This window comes from Streptopelia decaocto (genome assembly GCF_964273445.1).
Source record: "Streptopelia decaocto genome assembly, chromosome: 2".
Taxonomy (NCBI): Eukaryota; Metazoa; Chordata; class Aves; order Columbiformes; family Columbidae; genus Streptopelia; species Streptopelia decaocto.
Genome location: NC_138655.1, coordinates 150866300 through 150891143, shown reverse-complemented (window position 1 = coordinate 150891143; position 24844 = coordinate 150866300).

Sequence of the window (24844 nt, the reverse complement as noted above, 5' to 3'; positions counted from 1 at the left end):
CAGGAGTGATGGTGTGACATGGTTATTGTCTCCTGTCAACTCAGGGCTTCCAAAAGCAGCAGTTCTGCTCCCTGCTACTTCTGCCACAGAATCACAGAATCACAGATTGGTTGGGGTTGGAAGTGACCTCTGGAGATCATCAAGTCCAACCCACCTGCTAAAGCAGGTTCACCAGAGCAGATTGCACAGGAATGTGTCCAGGTGAGTTTTGAATGTCTCCAGGGAAGAAGACTACACAGACTCTCTGGCAGCCTGTTCCAGTGCTCTGGCACCCTCAAAGTAAAGAAGTTTCTCCTCATATTCAGACAGAACCTCCCATGCTTCAGTCTGTGCCCACTGCCCCTGATCCCATTGTTGGGCACCACTGAAAAGAGTCTGGTCCCAGACTCACGACACCCACCCTTGAGATATTTATAAGGATTGATAAGATCCCCTCTCAGCCTTCTCTTCTCCAGCCTGAACAGCCGAGCTGTCTCAGTTTCTTCTCATATGAAAGATGCTCCAGACCCCTAAGCATCTTTGTAGCCTGCCACTGGACTCCCTTCAGTAATTCCTTGTCCTTCTTCAACTGGGGAGCCCAGAACTGGACTCACTACTCCAGATGCAGCCTCACCAGGGCAGAGTAGAGGGGAGGAGAACCTCCCTCTACCTGCTGGTCACACTCTTCTTAATGCACCCCAGGATACTGTTGGCCTCCTTGGCCACATGGGCACATTGTTTACTCATGGTCAACCTGTTGTCAGCCAGAACTCCCAGGTACTTCTCTGCAGTGCTGCTTTCCAGCAGGTCAGCCCGTAATCTGTACTGGTGCCTGGAGTTATTCCTCCCCAGGTGCAGGACCCTACACTTGCCCTTACTGAACTTCATCAGATTCTTCTCTGCCCAGACCTCCAGCCTGTCCAGGTCTCACTGAATGGCAGCACAGCCTTCTGGTGTGTCAGCCCTTCCTCCCAGTTTGGTATCATCAGTAGACTTGTTGAGGATGCAATCTGTCTCTTCATCCAGGTAGTTGATGAACAGGTGGAACAGACTAGACCTAATACTGACCCCTGGGGAACTCCAGTAACTGCAGGTCTCCAACCAGACTCTGCACCATTGATCACAACCCTCTGAGCTCTGTCATGCAGCCAGTTCTCAATCCATCTCACCATGCACCCGCACTTCCTGAGCTTCTCCTTCTCCCAGCTTTCTTTCCAGTCCTGTACTAGTTCTGGAGGTTCTCTGATCCCTTGACAAGGTAATTCAGGTCACTAATTCAGCATACAACTATTTCCAATTTTTGTGGCTCCAGGTATCTGCCAATGCAGTTCCCCAGTGGTTTGGGTGCTGGGACACCAACGCTGGGGTGCAAAGAGGGGAGAGATCCTGTAGCAGAGAGCAGGGGCAGCAGGTGACCTGAGAAAGAAGCAGCAGGGTTGCTCCCGTTCAAGATCAATGAGCTGCCGTGCTTGTCACCCTGTCCCATCTGGCCTAGGGTGCCCAGATAAGCAAACCATGCACTACACTGTGGGATCTGCACCTCATTTAGGGTGTCTAGGTCTTAAATAAAACTTCCAATGGGGTTGCACTTTGGATTTAAGCATAAAGATGGAAGATTGTGTCTCAATGGCAGTGGCTTGGCTTCTTTTTTGTTTTATATTGCTTCTCTTATACTAATTGCAGGAAAACCTGGGTGCCTTCCAAAAGAGCAATAATCAACAGAATTTATATTTGTCAGGTTGTCTTCCTCTCCACAGGGAGAAATCTGTGTGCAAGAGAATGATCTGTCTGAATTAAAACAAACCCCAAACATTTATACATGGACTAATATCCAAGCACAAAAACATATTTATTCTTCTTTTAAGGGAGGCAAGGACAAAAAGAAGCTTGATACAATTACAGTGCAATGAGATGAAGCTGACAATGATCCTGCATGTGCCTCTGAAAGTTTTTCTGCTGCTTTTGGATAGTTGTCCAGGAGCATACTTCACTGGAGCTGCAGGAAAGAACATGTGCTACAGAAAAAACTCATTTGGAAGTCACGAGAAAATCCATTCTGCATGTATTGCATGGCTTCTGTGCCAGCTGCAATTACTTCACCTCTTTAAATAGTTCTCTTACTGAGAAGTTGATTTTTACAAGCACAGGCCTCCTATGCTATTATTAGGATTACCAGACAGCCCATGTAATACAGGATTTCCCATATTGCAGTTGGAAGACCCACATCCCATACAGAAATAATTTAGGATATCACTTTACTGATATTTTTAGCAGATCCAAGCAGCGATACATGGGAGCAATCCAGGTCACAGTGTAATGGGGATGACTGTGGGCATGATGGCTTGGCTTCCTCCTCAGCAGAAGGACAATGTTAATGGAGAGCAGCAGCATCTTGCTGGGTGCACCTCCTTTCTCCCAGAACCACTGCTCTCCAGACTGGGTTCCCCAAGCCCTCATTGTGTCCACCTGTGCAAGCTTTCATCTTCCTCCAGTTTTTCATCCAAAGGTTGTGATCATGTCTCAACAAGTTTCTGACTCAAAGAGGCAGTAAGCAATAGGTGAGGACAAACAGGAGGATCCTTAAAAAACCTTTTTATTGCCAGACAATGCTCAGTGACAACCCTGCGGGTGGGGAGCTAGAACTGTCCTCATTGATCAAAATTTTGCAGTCTCAGCTGCTAAGGTCTGTTGATGGTGGGAGCTTATGAAAAACTTGTGTCAGCTTAGTTGTGCCCAAGAATAAGTGGACATGTTTGAATAAGGTTGTAATGCATCCATAGCTGAAAAATAGCTAGCGGCCATTTTTATTTTTGTTTTATGACAACAAATGGCTAAAACAATGTGTCTTTTTAAAAAGCAGAAAACCACCATTGGCCCAAGATGAAACTTGGGAAATTCCATGCCAAAGGGCAAATGATCTGGAGACTTTTTATATAGCCTGACCAGTTCTTGTGCTTTGTTATTGCAGATTGTCCAATATTAATGTTTTTCACTTAAATTCTTGGATTGATAAATGAAAAATTCTGCTCTCATTTTAAAAATAAGTTGTTATTACTTGGATAAACAGAAACAACAATAAAATAGATAAAGCCCAGAGGTCATTACAACACTAGTAACTCATATTTTTCCAGTTCCATTTTAATCCATTGCTTTGGGTTGGCATGAAGATATTTTTTACTGGAATGGAATGAAAAAATAGCACTATAAGCTCAAGTCCCAAAAGTCAGAGAAATGCAAGTTACTTCTCATTCCTTTCTTCTAGACTTGCTTTATTTCCAAAGTCAAAACATGAGGACAATGCAATTCCTGTTCCTGTACCCTAACTGTAATGCTCAAAAGCTACAGAGGAGACAAAACAAATCTTCTTTCTTTTTACAGCCCAGTCTAGATAAACCATAACAGGAAAAAAAATAACACCTTACCTGCTGGATGCTTTACATCTTGCCACTGAGAGTATTACAAAATAAGGTCTGTTTGGAAAACACTCCACTCTACACTGGTATAAAATGTTCATGCTTCGGGGACAAATATTCTTAAACATGAAAACTAATGCACATTAAATGAAATTGTTTTCAGGTGATAATTTATTATTCCTTTTTCACTCAGGTATTTAACTTTCAACATCAGACAGGATGTAAAAACCTTTTCTCCCACAAATAGCATTGAAGCATACCAATAAACACCTTGCGTTTGGCCTTTTTTGTAGAACTACTGAGTGCTCAATAAACTGAAAAACAAATGTTATTAGTATTAAGTGGCTAATAAAGTCTGATTTATGTACTCATGTTAATCTGCTTGTGGAGTATGCATGCTACCCTATTATCAACTTAGAACATGATTTTAAAGAATACTGGATTGCTTCAAAGAAATAATAGCCAGACCGCAGTCTAGGCTTTACTGGTAAATGGATAAAATGATCACTGGCTTAATTAGGCCAAACATCATCTATTTCACTGCTTAAAAGCTGCAGAGGAAGAGAGGAAGCTCCAGAGATTTTCCCAGAGTAAAATAAATTAAAAACCAAGGGATTTTTATATATATGCTTTACCTGTATTCCTTTTTCTTTAAAGAGGAGTTCAACAAGGAGATTATATATAAATTATTTTGAAACTGCTTTGAGAAATGTACTGGTAAGGTGAGAGTCACTATAAACATATTTGAATACACTGCGAAAAACAGATAAATTAACCCTTAAAACCACTTAATGCAAATAAGGTAGTCTTATCTTCATGATGAGTTATTAGGTTACACTGCTCACTGAAGCATTATGGGAAACCTACCATAATATCCTACCCCAAGCCCAGGCTAGTAAAGGTATGCTGCCATTTTGAGAAGCAAACAAACTAACAGATTTTTTTAAGGACAATGAATGGCTTTAGTAGCAAGTGGTGAAAATTGTGTGGTTCCACTCAACAAACACCCCTGCCAAATCCTGCTATGAAGGATGCAACTAGGATCCTCTCATGGGCAGACAATGAAGGGTGTTTTAAATCGAGCTCACAACAGAGATGAGGCTTTACCAGTCAGGACTGGTGCAACTTTTCTCAGTACGGTGTCAGCTTGTGTCATCTGACATAACCTCAGCCATGTAGTTGTTTTGGCCTTGACTGCTATTGTTATTTATAGTTGTCTATTGTGCAGACAGTGTCATATTCTATTTACTCATGTCCATCTTTTGTCTTTTTCCTCACAGTTAGACTTGCCTATACTTGCAAATCAGCCTAGAAGAAGGTATGCTAGTTTAGACAAGGCTGTATACAGTCAGACACTGTAAGTATTTAACACTCTGCCAGGTTCCTGTGTGCATATGTTGTGAAAGTATGACTTAGTTACATTCAAGTTTAACAATAGTTTAGACCTTCTTTCAGATTCTTGACACAACAAAATAATTTTTAGTTCATTAACACTGGTTTGAATGAAACCTGGATTCCTAGACTTGCTAAATACAAGGATTATTATGTTTTTTTCTTTCGTTAGTGATCAAATCTCTGGTTGAATTTTTTTTTTTGCCCAGGTAGAAGCAAATTTGTCTTTTGTCTGAGCACTGGTCTTACAGAGTAAGAGTTCATGTTCAGGCATTTCTCTCCAACATGAAACTCAGTGATGAAGTCCCATTCCCCTTCTTGGTTATCACATGCTGCCATATTACTCGAAACTCGCCTTCCTATTAAGAAATTAATTACAATAAGGAGACAGACAGGCAGCACACTCTTGATCCATTTTCCTTAAGAAATAAAAAAAATTTTGAATTTCTATCTTGTAAGAAATTCTAATATTTTGATAGAACTTCAAATGAAAAATTTGAAGTCCTAAACTTAACAGGAAAAGGAAAATCCTACAATCTTTTGATTAAAAAAGGTTTTGTTCCATTTCTACTCAAGGTTAGCTTTAAAACTGATGGAAATCCAATGGTGATACCCTGAATCGACCAGACTTTTGAGGCAGCCTTTATAATGATTTTTTCCATATACTGAGTTGCCCAAAGAAGTGCAAATTGTATTAATGGAAAAAAGAAAACACATAGAGCCCTCCTTCCCTCCAAACAAACAAAAAGCCCAATGAACTCTTATTGTATTAGAATATAAATGAGAACACTGAGTTTTCAAAGAAAGCTCAAAGTCACTAGATCAGGAAGAAGGACTTTATATTTAAATCTCCCTTGCACTCTGCATCTTCACTAACAGTTTGGGTTTCAGTTCACTTGTGGGCTTTCTGAGTTGCAGCTCACCCTGCACAGCACCCTCACAGCAGGGCTCCTTCCATTGCTTCTGACTTTTGTTGCTCTCTCCCTCCTCATCGCAGAGGCCCCTCAGTCTCCGCTGCCCTGGGTTGCAGTTTCTGTGAGTCTCCCTTCTCTGTAGCAGCCTTGAGTTTGGCTGGCCTTCTCCTTTGCTCATCCTCAGTTGGTTCCCAGGGACAGCCAAATCAGAGTTCCTACCTGATCCTGGCATTTTTGTCTAGGATAAACATAACGTGTAAAAAAGATACACCCATATCTAAGGGATTATTTCCTTCAAAGGGCCAAAGATGTTTACAATGATGGGATGCATGCAGGAGGATTTTGTGGTTTGGGTCTTGACCTGGTTTGCAAACTCCCAAACTGGGAGCAATGTTACAGACAGCTGCTCTATCTCTGAAAACTAAAGCGTGTGTGAAAACTAAGGAAGGCACCAGTGCAGACAGGAGGCACCAGTTTCCTTGTTAATGAGCAACAATGATGTTAGATATAGAGGCAATAGTAGCCCCACAAAAAGTGCTTGGTTTGCAGTTTCTAACCCCTACTGAAATGCTACACTTGAGTAGGTCTCAACCAAAATGTTTTTAAATGACAACTTCTTTGCTCTCATGCTGTAAGTTCTTTCTATTTTAACAAAACTGTCTTCTGATAGGAAAATGTTTCATACACATTTTTTTAAGTAACCCTAGTAAACACATGGTATGTTTACATACTGTATTTACTTTAATTGACAGCTATTTTATACATCCTGGGACGTATCTCTACCATTTTATCTTTGTAAGGTTTAAAAACAGTTTCTTGTTTTCTATTTCTTTTTAAATGAAGGTAAGTTTAAAACCTTCTGAAGCAAAACTGCTTGACCTTAATATTGATTCAATAGTCAAAATAGGAAAAATTAAACTAATCATTCATACTGATATTAATCTAACCAGATGTCTTCTTCATAAACTAGTTTTGATTAACAATTTTTTGAAAAATTTCTTTTCACTTCTACATTAGCTCAATTCCCAGGTTCTTTGGAAATGTGCAGTTTCATTGGCTCATACATTTTATGGTATATAACAGAATGATATTTCGTTTTTCATATTTTCCAGTTTTATTACTGCAAAGTAGTTTTATTACCTGTTAGCATGATCTGAAAGAGAGAAAGAGGAAAAGAAGGAAAAGGAAAAGGAAAAAGGAAAAAGGAAAAAGGAAAAAGGAAAAGGAAAAGGAAAAGGAAAAGGAAAAGGAAAAGGAAAAGGAAAAGGAAAAGGAAAAGGAAAAGGAAAAGGAAAAGGAAAGGAAAAAGAAAAGGAAAAAGGAAAAGGAAAAGGAAAAGAAAAAGGAAAAGAAAAAGAAAAGGAAAAAGAAAAAGAACAAGAAAAAGAACAAGAAAAAGAAAAAGAAAAAGAAAAAGAAAAAGAAAAAGAAAAAGAAAAAGAAAAAGAAAAAGAAAAAGAAAAAGAAAAAGAAAAAGAAAAGGAAAAAGGAAAATAAAAAGGAAAAGAAAAAGAAAAAGAAAAAGAAAAAGAAAAAGAAAAAGAAAAAGAAAAAGAAAAAGAAAAAGAAAAAGAAAAAGAAAAAGAAAAAGAAAAAGAAAAAGAAAAAGAAAAAGAAAAAGAAAAAGAAAAAGAAAAAGAAAAAGAGAAAAGAAGCTATTACAGCTCTTTTTCATAGGAGCCTTTGTTACTTTTTATCTTGTCCAGCTCCTACTCAACAATGTACAGAGGAAAACACTTCAGGAAGACCAAAGGCTGTTTGGCAAAGCATCTAAAAATTGACCTAAGCTGTTACATTGTTTGGGAACCAGTTATGGAAATAATTTCTCATTAAAGCCCTTCCAATAAAGAGGTTCATATATTCTTAAAATATAAGTAATCTGAATTTAAGAAATTTTTTTGAAAATAAAAAGTTCCTCAAGAGAAAGATGCTGTGACTTCGTGGCATTTACCTGTGATAAAATATTTGGGATTGAATTTCAGTTTAACACAGGCAGCACAGAAATGCCTACTAATGTTTGAGACAGTACCTTGTTTTTTGTCACACATGCTGTATTTCAAAGCGGGGCTGAACTTTATTCCCAAGACCACAACACACACTACTCCACCCTGCTTTTTTTAAAAAAAATCAGAATTACCCAGTACCCAGCTCTCTTTAGAAAGCTCTTAATGATCTTGAGTATCTTTCTGACAGGAAGTTATTTTATAAATGGGCAAGGAGAGGGTTGTTCGTTTTTTTTTAGTTACACAGTACAGGCTATTAAAATAAATATGAACATGAATTTCTAGGAGCAAACTGGTAGAAGGGAACCAGGTATTCAGCTGAATCCTGCTGAATAAGGGAGAGTTAGCTGGTTTCCACCAGCTGAGGATCTGACTCACTGCTGTCTTCTTTAGGATTACACATATTTGTCTGACAGGCAGACACATAGCTTAATTTAACAGCTTCTCATGCTCCTTCTCTCCTTTCTATATTTGTATTAAACATCAGTTGGGTTCTTTGAATATTCATATTGAGTTTACATGCCCTTACTTTTCACATTCAGCTTTTGAATAATTATGTTCTGAGAACTTCAACAAAGGCAACAAAATAATTTGCAAATCTGAGGAGCCTTGTACACTCTCTGTTACCTTGAGGCCCTAGTCCTTCAGTTCATGATTTCTGAAGCTTTTATGCTGGCAGAAGGTAAAAGTTTAAATAACTTCATGGTGTGACTTCTTTTCTTCTTGTGGAGCTTAATCAAGCTGCCTATAAGTGATATGATTCTAGTTTTATTTTCCTTTTTGTTGTTGTTTTTTTTTTGTTTTGGTTTGGTTTGGTTTTTGTTTGTTTGGTTGGTTGGTTGGTTTGGTTTTTTGTGTTTTTTTTTTTTTTTTAATTGATTTGGTTTTTGGTTGCTTGTTTGTTTGTTTTTGTTAACCATGTATTCCGAGTAATGTAAACCACTGTATGTAAAAAAGCACCTGGGCCTGCCATGACAGATCTTGGGTAACCAATTAACATAGGGTTGAAAGAATGTTTTTGCAAATGACTTTGGTGTTGTCTCAGTATGGGTTGCCATGCTTAAAATTTAGGCACTGTGGTCTGGGAATGAAATGTGGAGCTGCTAGTTCACTGGAGGAAGTTGAGGTTTTGAGTTTGTGCCAGTCTAGATGTATTTGGGAGTTTCAGTGGGAAATCTCCTGAAACATTTGGCATCTGAAGCATTCCTTTAGATGTGGACCACTCTATCATATTTAGCCCAACCAAAGCAATCCCCTGAGGAAAGAACTTCCTTCTGTGCTCTAGACCCTCTTGACCACAGATTTATGAGTCTCAAGATATTTAGCTCAGCTAAAATATTGTAGATTTAGGGCAGGGAACAGCTAAAGACGACCTGAAAGAAGACAAATATGCCCCTACACAATCAGTTGTTATCCAGACAAAGAGGCTGCAGATCTATGCACAGGTAAATTACTGGGTCTTGAAAGGGAGGACTGGAGGTAGGGAAGTACCTTGGAAGTGAAAGAGACCTCAGCACAACAGAATAGTTGCTTATGAGTGTGTGGAGGAGGACTGATTGAAAGAGGGTTGTAAGCAGCTATATAAGATCTCGTGAAAGACTTCCTACAGCTGCATTAGGTGATCTCCAAAAGTGCAATGTGTTTATGGGGAGGATCTCATCCCTGGCCACTCATTCTCGACCTCTCCAAGTGCACTAACACCATTGTGGGGCTGATGTGAAAAACAACTGACTGGTTAAAACCCCGTCTTAGGAATAGTTAGTGATGTGAAGCTGGGGGAAAAATCACAACTTTCTAAAGATTACTTTATTTCTGAAAGAAACATCTTGTTCAACTACATTTTACTCCTACCCAGGGCCCAGCTTAGCAAAGAGAAATAAATTAGTAGGCTTTCTTCTAGCTGCCTGAAAAAAGAGTGAAATGCCTGCTTTCTGAAAAGCATTAAAACAGCATTACGTTGAAGAGTTTCCTGAGGCTTTCTCATTGAAAAGATGTTGTGCAATCTTGTTACAAATTCTGACTAAATTTTTACACTCCTTTCTGCTATCAGCCCCATTGTATTTTAAGTAGAAACAGTCTACTAGTTAGGCTCTAGAAGAAACCTGAAAATCAAACATTTCAGTTTGTCTCTGTGATTGACATTCTGCCAAACATAAATGATTAATTCTTGGAAAAACAGCCAACTAATTGAGGGACTGAAAACAAATTGTGTTACCCTAAGAGAACATGGTACTGCTGTCAGCTCATATATGAACTTTCTGCTCTGGCAGAAGCACTGCTGGCTCTTTAGCAAAGGTTTTCCCACCAGGAACACAAGACGGTTTAGGTGTTAATTCAGCATAACTTCAGTCTTGTGCAACAACTTTGGTGTAATGCATCAATTTTATGATCTGACCCTGGATCTTTAAGAACTGGTGGTCTAAGCAACCCTTGGAAAAAATGTATTTTTTTGTGCCAGTTGTGCAGTGCATTAAACATGAAACTGAAGAGTGGAAGGAGTAATTGTAGTGAATTCCAACCCTGCAAGAGTAGGAGCAATGGTAGCAGTGAAGGCAGAACATACAGAGCAAAAATATTATTTCATATGCCAGTCACAGATTAATTGAGATGGAACATAAATACTTGCAAGAAGACAAAGTACTTTCTGTAGTCTGTGGATGCAACAGTCACTTTTATGTTTCTATTTGCGAAGTTCACCTCCATGTAGTTATAGATCACAGAGCTTTGGTTTTGCTGTTTGGAAACCCAAAGATAAAATACGCAGCATAGAGGGATAGGGCTGAGATTATGAGCCTTCTGAAGACAGTATCATTGTATGTAATTCGTCTATATGACTGCTGCACAATGCAACAAGTAAAACCTTTCATAGCAGAAATATATGCATGACATTTTGACTTAAAAACTAAACCAGAAGCTGATTTAAGGTCTGCTCCAAAGCCTGTGAAATCAGTAAGAATTTTTCTATTGATTCCAATGGGATCAAACTTTGAAGATTATATATCTTCAATGAAGGCACAGAAATCCACAGTAGCGGTGTAATCAATAAGAGTCCCAAATATGCATAGAAGCAGCCTGTGTGAAGACAAAAGACAGTATGAATAGATATTTTAGTGGATATTGACAAGAAATTCATCTGATTTCAAGAGGGTGCCAGACTCTTGAAAGAGTTGAAAGAGCACATACAAGGCTGAAGGCAGGAAGTTTGTTCAGCATCTCTTAAAGTGATCATCCAAATGGCTCAGAGACACAGACTATCGAAGAGACAACCACAGATGATGGAAAAAAAAAAAAAAAAGAAAATGAGAGTCTGGAAAAAGGTGCATATTAAAAAGTGTACTCATTTGGTTCTGTCTGTGCGTGACCGAGTTATACTGCAGAGTCCTAACTGACTTCATGGCCATGTATAAACCAAAATGAATGATTGCAACATAGCTACTAGGACCTCCCTTATTCTCACAATGAATCTTTGCAATGATTTGGAAAGAACACTGCAGGGCCGTATTCAACCTCCTTCTCAATATGTCCCGCTGATCTTGGAGTACTGGCAATTATAACAGTGCTAGCTTGCACTTCTCGGATTAAGAAGAATCTTTTCTTACAATGTAAACTCTTTTGGCAAGGACTATTTGCTCAGTATTTGTGCAGTCCCAAAATGCTTTGAGAGTACAAATAAAAAATACCAGCTCCTCTCCCATTGGCACACTCATATGTGAATGGTTCCTCTTTGTCTTTTAATATCATTTGCTGAATTGTGATGAGTAACTAATATTTGATGTGCTTGCTAACATTGCAAGACTAGAGAGATGACTTTGTACAGAATAATCTACTGAAAAAGGTGCTTGAAGAGCAGGTTATTATGAATCCTTTGTTTAAGTCATCCCTTTATACAAGAGAGGTTTTTTAAGGATTTTTTAAGGCAGGAATCTAATCTAATCTAACCTAATCTAATAACTTCATATAAATATCTTAAGGAATTTGTTGTCTGAGTGAAAACAAAGTGCAACTTCCAGTTGACAAAAGATCTCCCATCACTGAATTAGCAGCTCAAAACAACCTCCTCTTTCAGAAAATCCTGAATAACATTTCTTTAGTTGATAATATAGGAATGGTGTGAATCTTGGCTGTACTGCACGTTGTGCTGAAGTACAGGTCTGCAGGCTTTTTCACAGAAATGCTTTGGGATCAATTGCCTGTGAATATATCATTAGCCATATATGAAGTACCATACCCTGGCATGGTGGCCTGGCACATACACTGAGCCTGGCCATGGGGTCCATCACAGCAGCAGGGCTCAGGAGCCCCCTCCCCACTGTAAGCTGGGAACAGCTCTGGGAGCATTTTAGTGTCACATATTCTCAAAAGTTGTCAGTGGTTGTTTTGAACATCAGACTTTTCCTTTTTCCTCAATGTTTTTTCTGAGGAAAATGAGAGAGAGAGAGAGAAAGAGAGTGCCCGGGGAAAGCAGTAAAATAAGCAATGTACATGATACTGAATTTGTGCTTTTTTTGAATAAAGAGAGCTCCAGGGATTCTGGAGATCTCCCAGTCTACTTACATATTTTAAAGAATATTATAATGTGACTTTGGAAACTAACCAATGTTGGAAACTGATGGCACCAATTTTACAGCAACAGATACTGTTTGAAAGGTCCAGGTAGACTAGATATATAGTTGGTAAACTGCAAGGGTGGGGTGGGAGAAGTGTATTATACAATAGAGCACAAGATATACTGAGTTACTTTATGACCTTTTTCTTCTCTAGTGAAGAAAGACCTAATAAGTCACTTCTAGCTGTGCCAGTCATGAATTATTGCTGTCTGCACAAAGGAAGATAAATATCGTAACACATCATAGAACATCTCTCCCTTTAAATACAGTAAATGGATAAAGATGTAAAATCCAGGGAGATACAAGAGGAGCCTAAAGCTGTAAGTGAAAAACTAAGCCAAAGGATAAGAACTGGATTAATCCAGAGGATATCGCTGTGGAAATAAACCTTTGATATGAAATTTCTCCTATCTAATGGTGACTTCTGCCATCAAACCTGCAAGGGACATTATGTGGCACTCTTCTAGTTTTGCAGTTACTGGTCTGTTTTCCTTATCGAAGGTTCTTTGAGTGTCTTGTCTGAAGACTTCACCATCCCCTCTGCTCAGCCCCACTCCTGGCAGAAACTGTCTGCAGCAGAACAGGCAGAGGAGCTGCTTGTATGAGTAATCCCCTAACTTGTTTTACCAGCCCACGTCTTTTGAAATGAAACAGGTACCTAAAGAGCGATTTAAGCTGTTTAAGCAAATATGGTTTGTGTTTGCTGAAAGGGATTAGGAGGAGCAGCATGGACGAATTACAGGTTTGAGGAGTTAATAAATTGTAGTAGGAATGATGACAAGTGTCTAAGGGGACAGTTCCCTTCTCAGCCATCAAAATTGCAGTTGAGGAGAATATCTGGTTGAATACTTCCTCTTGCTTTGCTCACCAGAAGCAGTAATAATGCTAGTCTATATCACAAAACTGGAACAGAAACAGCAGGGACCCTCAAAAAGAATCTAGAAAGTAGAAATAATGGTAATTTGTGATTTCTGTGAAAACTCCATCTAATTGCTGTCCTGAAATGATAGTTAAGAAAGTATATAATTCATGGACAGAACCTTGGATGAATATCTTTATATCAAAAAGCTCCAAAGCATCACTAATATCAACCTGCTTACAGATTGGCAAGTTTTGGTATTATGTCAGAAGACTGTCAAATACAGAGAGAACAACTGGTATGACAATGAGATTAAAATTAAAATCACATTAAAAAACAGTAGGAGTGAGCTTTAAAATGTAATATTACTATTTTAGCAATAAAAGTCATTACTTATTATTTAGAAATAAGTTATTTATTATCTAACATATTCTAAATACATTCAATTTATACAGTGCAACAGTGCTATTCAGGTAAATGTTTAATAGGAATTATGCATCTGATATGAAAAAAAAGAAAATTTGTGTTTAGTTTCATAGGTAGAGGGAAGTTTCAGGAAAGTCTTGTAGAGGTGCATGCTCACACATTCTTAACTGAACTTTTAGTCTGTCAGTATTACTTAGGACAGATTAATAGTCCTAATTTTAAAGGATGTTTGGAAGTTTTGAAATTTTAGAGGCACAATAAAACTGATCTCCTGAAACTCAAACTGCAGAGTGAAACTCAAGGTAACTTCTGCTGTTTACTTTGAGCAGGGCGTTGGACCGGATGATTTCCAGAGATCCTTTCCTGTATTGTTCTATGATTTTACAGCATAAAATATTGACAAACTGCATAAGGTGAACATTTTTTTTTCAGATTTTTTTGCAAGGCTTGTGTGAGGAAAACAAAAAAATCGTAAAATTACAGTTTCCCAAGTGACTCTATATGAAGACCCTGATTTTTCCTTTTCACTGTGGTGCAGTGAGACCTCATCTGTTGTATATTGACGAAGTCTCATTCTCCCTGTTTTGGAAAAACAAAGGTTATTGGACGAGAGGGTGGGTGGCCATGGAGCAAACATCCTGCCCTGCAAAGCTATGTCCTCTTTCTGTCTGGGAGGAACTGCAACAGTGTCTAAAGATGTTCCCTGAGTCTTGGCCTGTCCCTGTGACATATACCTTGAGGTACACCCTGGGAAATTTTCAGAGCAGTTGAATTTGTTGGCTAACTTATTCAAAGTGTTTAAGCTTTAAAAAAGACCAAAATGTGTAAGAACTTTCCCTGTTTCATGTTTTCCTTGATAATCATTATGAGAATAATATGCTCTTTTTTTTTTTTCTTTGTTCTATGACTTTTATTAATTATATATCAAAAATACTGGAGTTTTTAAAGTGTTATCTCCATCAGGCTGCTTTATTCATGCCCATACCAAAACAATAGGAAAACCGTTTACTCTGCATAACCTTGAAAGTGGTAACTTATGCTCTCAGCCATTGTTTATAGTGACCAGCTCCAAACCTGAGCAAAATATTTAGGTTGTGGTTGGATTCGATGATTTAAATGGTCTCTTCCAGCCAAAATGATTCTTTTTCTAAACACATGTAGATACAGGATAATATATTTCCTCACACATCCATGAATAATACTGCTGCAGGTTGACAATCCATAATTTCTTTGATAAGTCTACAGTAAAATCAAAGACAGTGTTGCATCATAATCACTTTCAAATTTTAGATAGCATATTTCTGTTTCAGAAGGTATCAAGGAAAATTTTGAGATAACAATACAAATTTTCTGACCTTTACACCAACAATAAAACAAGAGTTCTCAAAAATGTGTACATTACAATGAAACATGTGGCATAATGAAAGATATATCAACGTTATTTCTATTATAGAAATTCCTAGAGGCTGTTTTCAATCTGTTTTGTCCTGGAATCACCACAGGTATGTTCTTAATTTGAATGGCTAGTTTATTCAGATTGTAATGGAAACTGGCACCATGTGGCTAAATCTATTCAAGCAAATGATTTCATCATTATGGTTTAGAAAAAGATCTGCCTGATCTATTAAGAATACTTCACTGTTTGTAAGGACAATTTCAATGATCCAACTCAGGAATTATGTCGCCTATTTAGAAAGTGACTAATTATGATAAAAGGAATCTGCTGAGTCAGTGGTCTCCCACAATTTATGAATCACTGTCTTCATTTTTCTACTGCTTCATATTAAAGATTAGCCAAAAGTAAACTTCAATATTTGTAGCTTTACTTATTTTTAATATCTTACATTGCTATGGGTCTGGGGTGTTTTTTTGTTTGTTTGCTTGCCTTTTTTTTTTTTTTTTTTTTTGATTTTTTTTACTTGATTACTTTTAGCCCCTTTTTAAGTGTACGCAATTTCACTACATTAGCCATTTTGATCTTTTTTTTTTCTCTTACATTCCTAGTTAGCTTCATTGTGAACTTTTTGTGAACCAGGTGGTGAAGCTGTAGACATACCAGGAGTATTTGGTTGTCTAAGAAGACAAGACCACGGTCATCAACTCCTTATGGTTGTATGCACTACTCCACTGTGGCAAAATTATCATAAATTCAGTTTAAATTGATTTTTAAGGAAAGTATCTCCCTAGTGAATCTGGTCCATAGCATCTACTGAAATCTTGGGACTGATGTAGTCTCACTTTTCTGGTGTTTAAAACAGTCAAAAATTCCAGCCAGGGGTTTAGGTTGCCTATTTTTCAGGTCTGAAATATCTAACCCTGTAGGTTGTCTAATTTCACTGGGTGCCAGAAGAATTCTGAGTACTTTTATTCAACTACAGATACTCTAGGGAAATCTATATTAATCTCTCCACTAGAGTCCTCCAATTATCAGGATTAAGTCAATAAACACTTGATTCCTCAAAAATAACTCAGAGAAGTGCAAAAAGTTAGATGTCATTACAACTATGGTTAACTTAGTTTAATATCATCATAGTAATAATATTGCTTCTCAGCTTTTGTGTAATAATTCCATGGTCAGAACACTCACCCAAGAAATGATACATTTTATTATTCATATTTAATGGAATTAACCCCATATTATTTGGAAAATGTCCTAACCACAGACTATGAGATATCCTAATTAAAACTGCTCTTTGCTTTTGTACCTGAAACTAGCCTATTACGTGAAGAGATGCGCAAGAGTTCTTGCTCCATGAGGAAGAGGGAAAGAGGAAAGATGGTTTTAACTTAGGTGCTGGGACACTCATCTGAAACTATGGTCTTTGTTGGAAGATTTATGAATTTTACATTATATTGTCTTCAAAAAGAAATAAAAGCAGTCCTAGAGACAGGGACCAAATCTATACAAGCCTTTGCAACTGAGAGCTGTAGATGAGGATCAGGCTCCCCTTTGCCTGTAGTCTTTTTTGGCACATTGTTCTTCTACATCTACCAGAAAAGTGGCCCAGCTCTGATCAGATGACTGGAGACATTCTCCCTAAGGATACCCCACAGCTCAGTCATGGGGGCCCTTTTGAAGGTTATGTAGATTTAATTCCCCCGAGTGCTGAGCATCTGTGTCCTCCCAGCTCACGGATGACTGTGCAAAACCACTCAGCAAGTACCAGAAAAAAAATGTTAATAGAGAAAACTAGCATATTTTATAGTTTCTCTTTAGAGCAAGATCTCTACTGTTTCGTTCAATGGTGTGAGGAGGAAGCTAAAACAAGAAAATTAGATTGCCTCCTTTAGATCTTTAGAATCACTTCTATCTTCCTTAGTTTAGAACATCCTGTAGGCTGCTCTGTTATATTGGAATTGCTCTGGGAGTTGGGTATTTAAAATTCTTGTGGGGCTTTGCCCCAGTCAGTGACCAAACTTGGGTGGAGAGCAATCTATGCTTTGCAAAAATATAGAACAGATATGTAATTTGCCAGCTGTAGTCTATTAGTAGACTTTTCTCACAGGCCTAACACTGAGCCAAAGTTGTATCACCTGATGACTTTTTAAGCTCCAGCATAGAACACCTGACACCAAAGGATAATATTTATTTAGTTCAAAATATTCATATTTCACTGAATATGAAGTGAAATATGATCACAACTTTGAAATAATACTATGACAGTCAACACACAAGTAAAGCAATATTTTGCACACAAATATGATACTACTACTTTCAAAAATAACTGATCAAAACAATGTGTAGAAAAAGTCTTAACAAGCACGCAGGATAGTTTTGTTCCTGATTCTCACTAGAGCTAAGAGTCCATGAAAGTAACTGGATGTTGTCGATGCATGTCTGTATGAACACATATACTTCTACATACATATATATTTCCTCTTTAGCTCCTGTGGAAAAACAGGTAGGATGTTCATATCACTCTATGAGTGATATGAGGTCAGAGTCCAGCTGCAAACTGTGGCCTGCTGTAGTTCCGATGTGGTTGGCGGATCCAGTGGATGAAATCTGTTCATGCACAGCAAGATTTGATGAAAACTAAAGTGTTTACAACAGTGGTCGTCCAGTCACCCTAAACAGTTTTGTGACTACATAGAATTTTGAAGGTTAAAATCATTTCAATATTGTATTTTGGTAGAAATATGCTATTTGTGCCATGTTTTTTCATAATCTCAGAAGGACTTCTATCAGATGATCAATTTATTCTTTTCACCTCAAATTGACATGTGAAGTGACCCAGGGGCTAAAGAAACCAAGATTAATTTGGCAGTTTGCTTTCAGATAAGCAAAAAACACAATGTCTATAAGATTTTCCAAGGATAGGGTTTAATTTTAGACAGTGAGCATCAGAAACCCCAAGTTATTCTTGTAATTTTGATACATTTTGTAGCTAAAAAAATCCCAGAATGGAAAAGGAAGGCAGGAAAGGAAAAGAAAATGAAAGTCCAAATACTTGAGTTAAAGTCCTGCTTTAATATTTTCCATTGACTTGACCTTTGTGTTTTATTATTGGACAGAGATGGAGAGTAGTCAGTACCTAGACCAGAATCTGAAAGTGGATAATTTAATGGAAAAAAAAAAAAAAAAACAAAAAAAAAAAAAAAAACAAAAAAAAAAAAAAAGAAACCCCACAAACTTTTATTCTAATTGATCATTTACAGAGTTCTAAAGAGCTTTTCTTACTTTCATGTGCAGGTGATAGGATAATGCTCCAGAAACCAGTTGCCTGGAGCCAAGTGTATATGGTAAAAGGCCAGAAATGTTGCTCAATGTGTGCCATCTCGCAGTTCACAGAACTATCCACTTTGTTTCCAGATCATAACCAATTCCATTCTGGATTTCCCATAATTGTTTTCCCCAATGCAATTAGTATAACTAAAAAAAAAAAAAGAAAAAGTGTGTGTTCTCATCATCTTCATATTTATGCATTGTTTTCGTTGTGTAAACCAAATGAAATAACATCTTGTCCATGAAGTGTAAATTCTAATCTAAATCAAGGTATAAGTTTCATGGATGCATTAAACCCACCAGAAACTTGAAATTTTAGTGAATGGCTATGTTCCTGTGTGGAACAAATTACAAATCAGGTTCTGGAACTACCACTTATGTGATATAAATGGAAAGAAACTACACTATAGTTCCTGTTGGATTGTACTGGAGTTTTGAACATATCTAGATTTGGACTGTCGTCTGTTGGCAGATCAAAATATAGGACTGCTCCTGAAAAAAGTGTTCTTTTAAATAGATCCTTACTTAATGTCTGTGTGAATGTCTGCCTTGACCATATCATGCCTGCTGAATTCAGCAAACCTTTTCTGTATTGCCTGGGAATCAGGAGTTGGAAAAAAGAAGGTAGGGCTATAACAGTGTCTCTTAGTTTACACAACCTTCTCTCCTGTCCTCTCCTCTTTGACTGATGCCCTGAGAGGTCTACCTTTTACTTCAGTCTTCTTTAACTGTGTAGAAAATGAAACTATACCTAAAACAGTAGACAAAAGAAACATTCTGCTCTAGATGGTAAATTGCACACAAGTTCCCACATAGTGATGAATGACAACACTAGCAAATTTGACTAAGGAATACCTAAATACCTGGCTGTGAATTTACCCCCTTTTCTTGGAAACAATTTCACATTGGCTGTTCAAACTGAGGTAATATTTTTGTATATCAAAAAATTGCATTAAAAAAAATCAGCTTCCTCTCTGTTTGCTAACATTCAGGCTAAATTTATATTTTTTATATTTGTATATATTTATATTTGTCCTTGTTCCTGGATAAATGCACAGAAATTATTTGTTGTTTCAGATCACTAACAATAAAATTCTACGGTTGATCAGCTTTGTCATTACCCTGCAGCTACATGGAGAGGTTGGCTGCTGGCCATATTTTAATATAGTAATAATAATACTTAGCACTGTTCATCTCAAAAGCAATTTACACACATTAACTAATTAGTTCTCAGAACATTTACATGATAGGTGAATAGCATTCATCCCACTTTAAAGAGGGGTAAGTGGAGAAACAGAAAATAAAATCACACTTTCAGCAAGAGCCACTAACTCTGAATGTCTGGCTGGTGATACCTTCACTTGATTTTCTGAATTGTTAAGCAACTTCAGCCACAGCTGTAGTCAAAAAGAGGCAGCTGGTGGTCTTCATCTCTGTATGTCATGATAAAGGTACATTTCAGCTGTCATTTGTGAATAGAAACCTTCAGTGAGTGTTTTGGAAGGTATTAGTTTTCATGCAGATTCTCTCTGATACGTTGTAATTTTCTGATTACTGATCTTTTAGGTACCCAAAAGATTGCTTCTTTCCCTGTATTTTTGCACATCTGCATACTGGGTCATCTGAAATGTAGGTGCCAGAGCTTAGGACAAACACTGGTGTGAGCCAGCAATGTATGATAAAGTTGCCAGCTATAAAATTATTGTTTATGAAAAAGAGTAAAAAGCACCTCTAGTTGCATAAAGATGAGCTCACCTGATTTGTGGTTTAAAAAAAAAAAAAATTAAGGCAAGAATTTACCTCCCATCTTGTTGGTTGGGCTTTTGTTTGTTTGTTTGTTTGTTTGTTTGTTTGTTTTTACAATAAGTCCAAGATGGATTCCTGAGGTCTAGCCTGAGGTCTTAGATTTATGGTAAGAAACGATAAATGAATATATAACAAAGTCAGTATTTCACACCTCAAGAATTTCCAATCCAGGATAAAAGCACAAAAGAGAAAATGTTATAGCACACAGAAAGTAAAAAGAAGTACCTTTTTTTTTTTTTTCTGCATTCCTCCATACAGGTCTTGCATTCTAAAACAAATAACAAAAGAAATATACTCAAGGACTGGATGAAGAAGAGAATTGCTAATTCTTTGGAACTGACACAGAGATTTTCACTCTTGTCTGTGGAGTTCAGACACCAAGGAGACTGGTACCTAGGTAGACTCTTAAAAGTTGGCCCTACTCTGCACTTTGATCCTCCTGTCACACTTCCCTGCCTGACGTAAATTGATTTTGAGACTATAATACTTGCTGCTTGCTCTTATAAGAGTATTTGCATTCTCCTTCTTTGCTCTGCATTTAGAAAAAACATCCTTCTTCCGTCATGGGTAATGCTTCAGCGTTTTTGATAGATGGAGATTCGTGATGCTAGTGTGTTACTTATAGATAAATCTCCCTTAAACAGAGTTCCACATGGAGAGCTGTCAGCTTCCACCAGCAACAAATAAAAATAGGGAGATAAGAGCTCACCTAGTGCTGCTTCACCATTGTCGATGTCCTGTATCAAGAACTGGCTGCCAGGACATCCCACCATATAGGAAGCAGCTTTTTTTTTTTTTTTTAATGAATCTTGTGGAAGCCTTAATCTGTACTTAATTACACATTTTCTACCCTTTCATTACCTGACAGACAGATAACACAAATGTTTTGACCCTTCAGCTTTTATCAAGGTAAACACAATAATGTCCTGCAGTTCAGGGTGAGAAACTAGAAGGTTAGTGTCAGTCTCCTATTGTAAATAATTTAAAAAAGAGAAGATTATTTAATTAACCAAGATCTAAGTCTTCTTCATTTGCTTTTAAAGGAAGCATTACTCATTGTAATGGAGTGTGCTGGCAGAAATCCTTTGGAGTGCTATAGAGACAACATAAATACACCTTGAGAACACTTGTTCTATTGAAGTTCACTGGCAGTTTGCAGAGTTTAAAGAATATCTTTTGAATTCTCAGAAAAAGAAGCCATTTGCTGGAACCCCTGCCTTGGTTTAAAGAACTGCTGAGACCTCCTGGAAAACATTAAGAGTCATCTTATTAAAATATCCCGACAAATGTCTTTTTTTTTTGTCATGCTGGGCCTGCATCTTGTATCACTTTTAAATTATTAAGGGCTGACAAAACACAAGCAGTTCTAAAGCACTGAAAACAGCCTGCTGGGGGGTTGGCTGTTTACCTGGATGTTGGTTTTGGAAAGATTTGTATCCTGTCGCCAAGGTGTATTGTGTGATTTGTACAAAATCCTGAGTTGCAGATGCCCTTTAGGGAATCCACAGGAGGAGGTGGTGCTATCAGAGATACTTGGTGGGGCAAGCAGGATTTTATTGATTTGCCAAGGCCAAACAAGAAGCTTTTGCCACGACCCCATAGTCCTTCTGGAATTTACTGAGTGTCTGGAGAATTGGAAAGAAAAATGAGAGGAATCTGTCTTGTGTTTGTCAGGGCTGTAAACATCTTTAAAGGTACACACTGTTTACACAAGAATGTACACTGGTGGGTTTATTTCCAATCCCTTTAGTTCCTGCTAGTGGTGGTGGTACCTGCTCTGAAAGCCTAGTTGTTTTACTTATTGCCAGCCATGAAGGAAACAGATTTTTGGACAAAAGAAGAACCAGTGCCACAAAATGGGATGATAACACTAATATAAAGAAGGATTAAAAGACTAGACTTTATTCATCACTATTATGGTGAAAAACATTAGTTCCTCCCAGTCACAGCTGAAAAAAAATCAAGTTTTCCAGGTGAAAAATAATTCAAAATTTTAGGCCTTATTTCTGCCATGCTTTTCTTTTACTGTTGGATCCTCACACTCGCAGCCATTCCCCTTGCGTGCACCTGGCACCCACCATGTATATTGGTTTAACCGTACAGAACGTACAGGAGGACTGAAACCTGATGCTGGACACAGAAGTTTGCAGCCTTGCAGTGGTGCAATGTCACGCAGGAGTGAGGAGAAAACTCCTTAAAAAAGTGTTCCTATGTCATTGAAGAGAAAATCTCTTTCCCTCTCATAGGCTTAAGACAATCAGGGAATAGAGTAAAATGTAGGACTGCAATGGCCTACCTGGGTTATTCAGTGCAATACCCTCTAATTAGGGGCACAACTGAATACAGGCTTAGTGTCCAGTATTAACAAAATCTCCACTCTGCACTGCTACATATCATTGGCTACAAAGAACTTCTTAAAAATCTATAAAAAAATGTAAAATATTATGTAAAAGGGACAAAAATAACAAAAAACAAAACAAAACAAAACAACAAAAAAAACCCAAAAAACAACAAAAAACAAACAAACAAACAAAAAAACCAAAAAAAACCAAAAAAAAAAAACCCACAAACTCCACCACCCTAGTATGTGAAATGGGAAGAGAGGAGGAAAGCTTGAAAGTCCAACTGCCTCCAGCACCTGAGTACTGGTTTGGTGAAAATCCTCAGAGCAAAAGGGCTTAAAACACTCCCTAAAACATTATAGCCTCCCTAAAACAATGGTTACCAATAAGATTTTTGGAGATATTTCTTATGCCAGGTGAATAAGACACAGCATGGAGATCATCACAAGACTGCTCAAAATTCTTGGGAGTGTCTGCACTGTCCATTCAACATCATCTCACTCATCACTTCTCCAGGAGTCACTGGCAGAAAATCCTTCAGTATGCATTACTGAAATAGAAAGATACCACAACAAATTCAATTAGCAGATGAAAACCAAGACTACTGTTAGGCCACAAAGGCAGTGCCAGCAAACTGGCTACCCAAAAGCTCTGTCACAGGTTTTGTTTTCTGTCTCCCTGCAGTTTAAAATCATCTGGTTCCTTAACCCCACCAGCCTGCTCAGAAGCAGAAAACTTCGAACTGTGAGACTCATATGGACTCCACAGCAGGGGTACAAGGAGAAGGAGGGAATGGATTTTCACCTCATCTGAAGAAAAAGATACTGTGAATAGGGGAGAGCAAGAAAAATAGGGACTGAAGCAGGGCAGAGAAGGAAATAGTAGGGGAATGCTAGGGATGTTATCAATAGCAAAGGACAGTGTCATAATAACAAGGTCATAGAAGTAGGTCACAGAGTATGGATCTCCTTCTGCATACTGCTGCTGCACCACCAATGTAGTGAGGCAGTGTCACCAAGAGCCCAAAACATCACTTACCCAGCTCCTGGCCTTGCCCTCTGTCAGCTGAGGTTTTGAGTTGTGTGGCTGAGTGCCAGCCAGGAAAGGGTCCCACAGCCTGAATTGTGCCATGAGTTTTGTTGTTGCTGTTGTTGTTTTAAGAAGTGCCTCTGCTATCAGAGCATCATGTACAAGTTTGACCTATATAACAGACCAAGTAGGTCACTGAGTGCACATTGGACCATGACAAATTGATTTTGAACCATCACTTATCTGGCTCTGTTGCTGTCAAGGAGGATACATCAGTATGATTAATAAATTATTTACGAAATAGATAAAAGCATCCTTCCTCCACCAGAGATTCTGGAGGGTTTATTGTTCGAAGCTGCTGCGCTAATTGGGCTGTACATTCACTTGCAGTTCCAAGAGACATCAACATTAGAGGAACAATGCTCTTTACTGCACACAGTGGTGATACAGCAGAGGCATCCCATGAATGCCTCCAACAAATGATGCTCAGTTTAGTGTTTTTCTGGCACAACTCCCAGCACCCCCTCCTCGCACTGGTCACCATCCAGAGCTGCCTCCAGCACAGGGGGGAGAACTGGCCTCATGGAGGCACTGAAACATTTTACCTCAAGCTTCACTAAAACATGAGGGACAGCTTTGAGACTCCACTCTGTAGCCTTCCTCTGTTTATCTCAGCAATGATCCTAGATTGCTTCCCCTGGGATCTAAACCATCACAGTTGAAAAAACACCCTAACAGGCAGGAAACGAAAGAGAGGGCAGAGCCTTTTCCCCAGCTAAGAAGCCTTTGCTCTGTCTTCCTCTGCACTCATGAAAAAAAGACAAAATAAAATAAATAAAATATATTCTGCAGACAGTCAGGAGGGGGAAAAAAAAAAAAAAGGAAACCCTTCTACTCTCAAGGTATATATCATCTGTCTGTAGGGTGCCAGTTAGTAATAATGACTCCTGGGGGGTTATTTGTACCCTTGGGTAAAATAACAGATCTCCAAAGAGGCTTAAAGCAAATGAAGCTCTTAGCAACTTAATGATTTTTGAGGAGGAGGAAAGAGGGAAGGCAGAAGAGAGGGGAAAAAAAGCAATAAAGAGAAAATAAGGAAACTACTTTTTTAATTATAGTACAGAGGGAGAAATAGAATGTTTGTTAATGCCAGAAACTATTTGTAGCATCCAAGCATTCAGGTTTTTCCAAGCATTCAGGTTTTTCTTTCTGCTGTGCCTTGAAAACCTCTACAAAGAAATTTTGACTGTGTCAGATTCTCACAGGAGACAGAGTCTGCATGGATTTAGGATTATTGAAGAAAAGTGCTTGGGAACCACAGTCCTAGATAAAGATGTGTGATATCCTG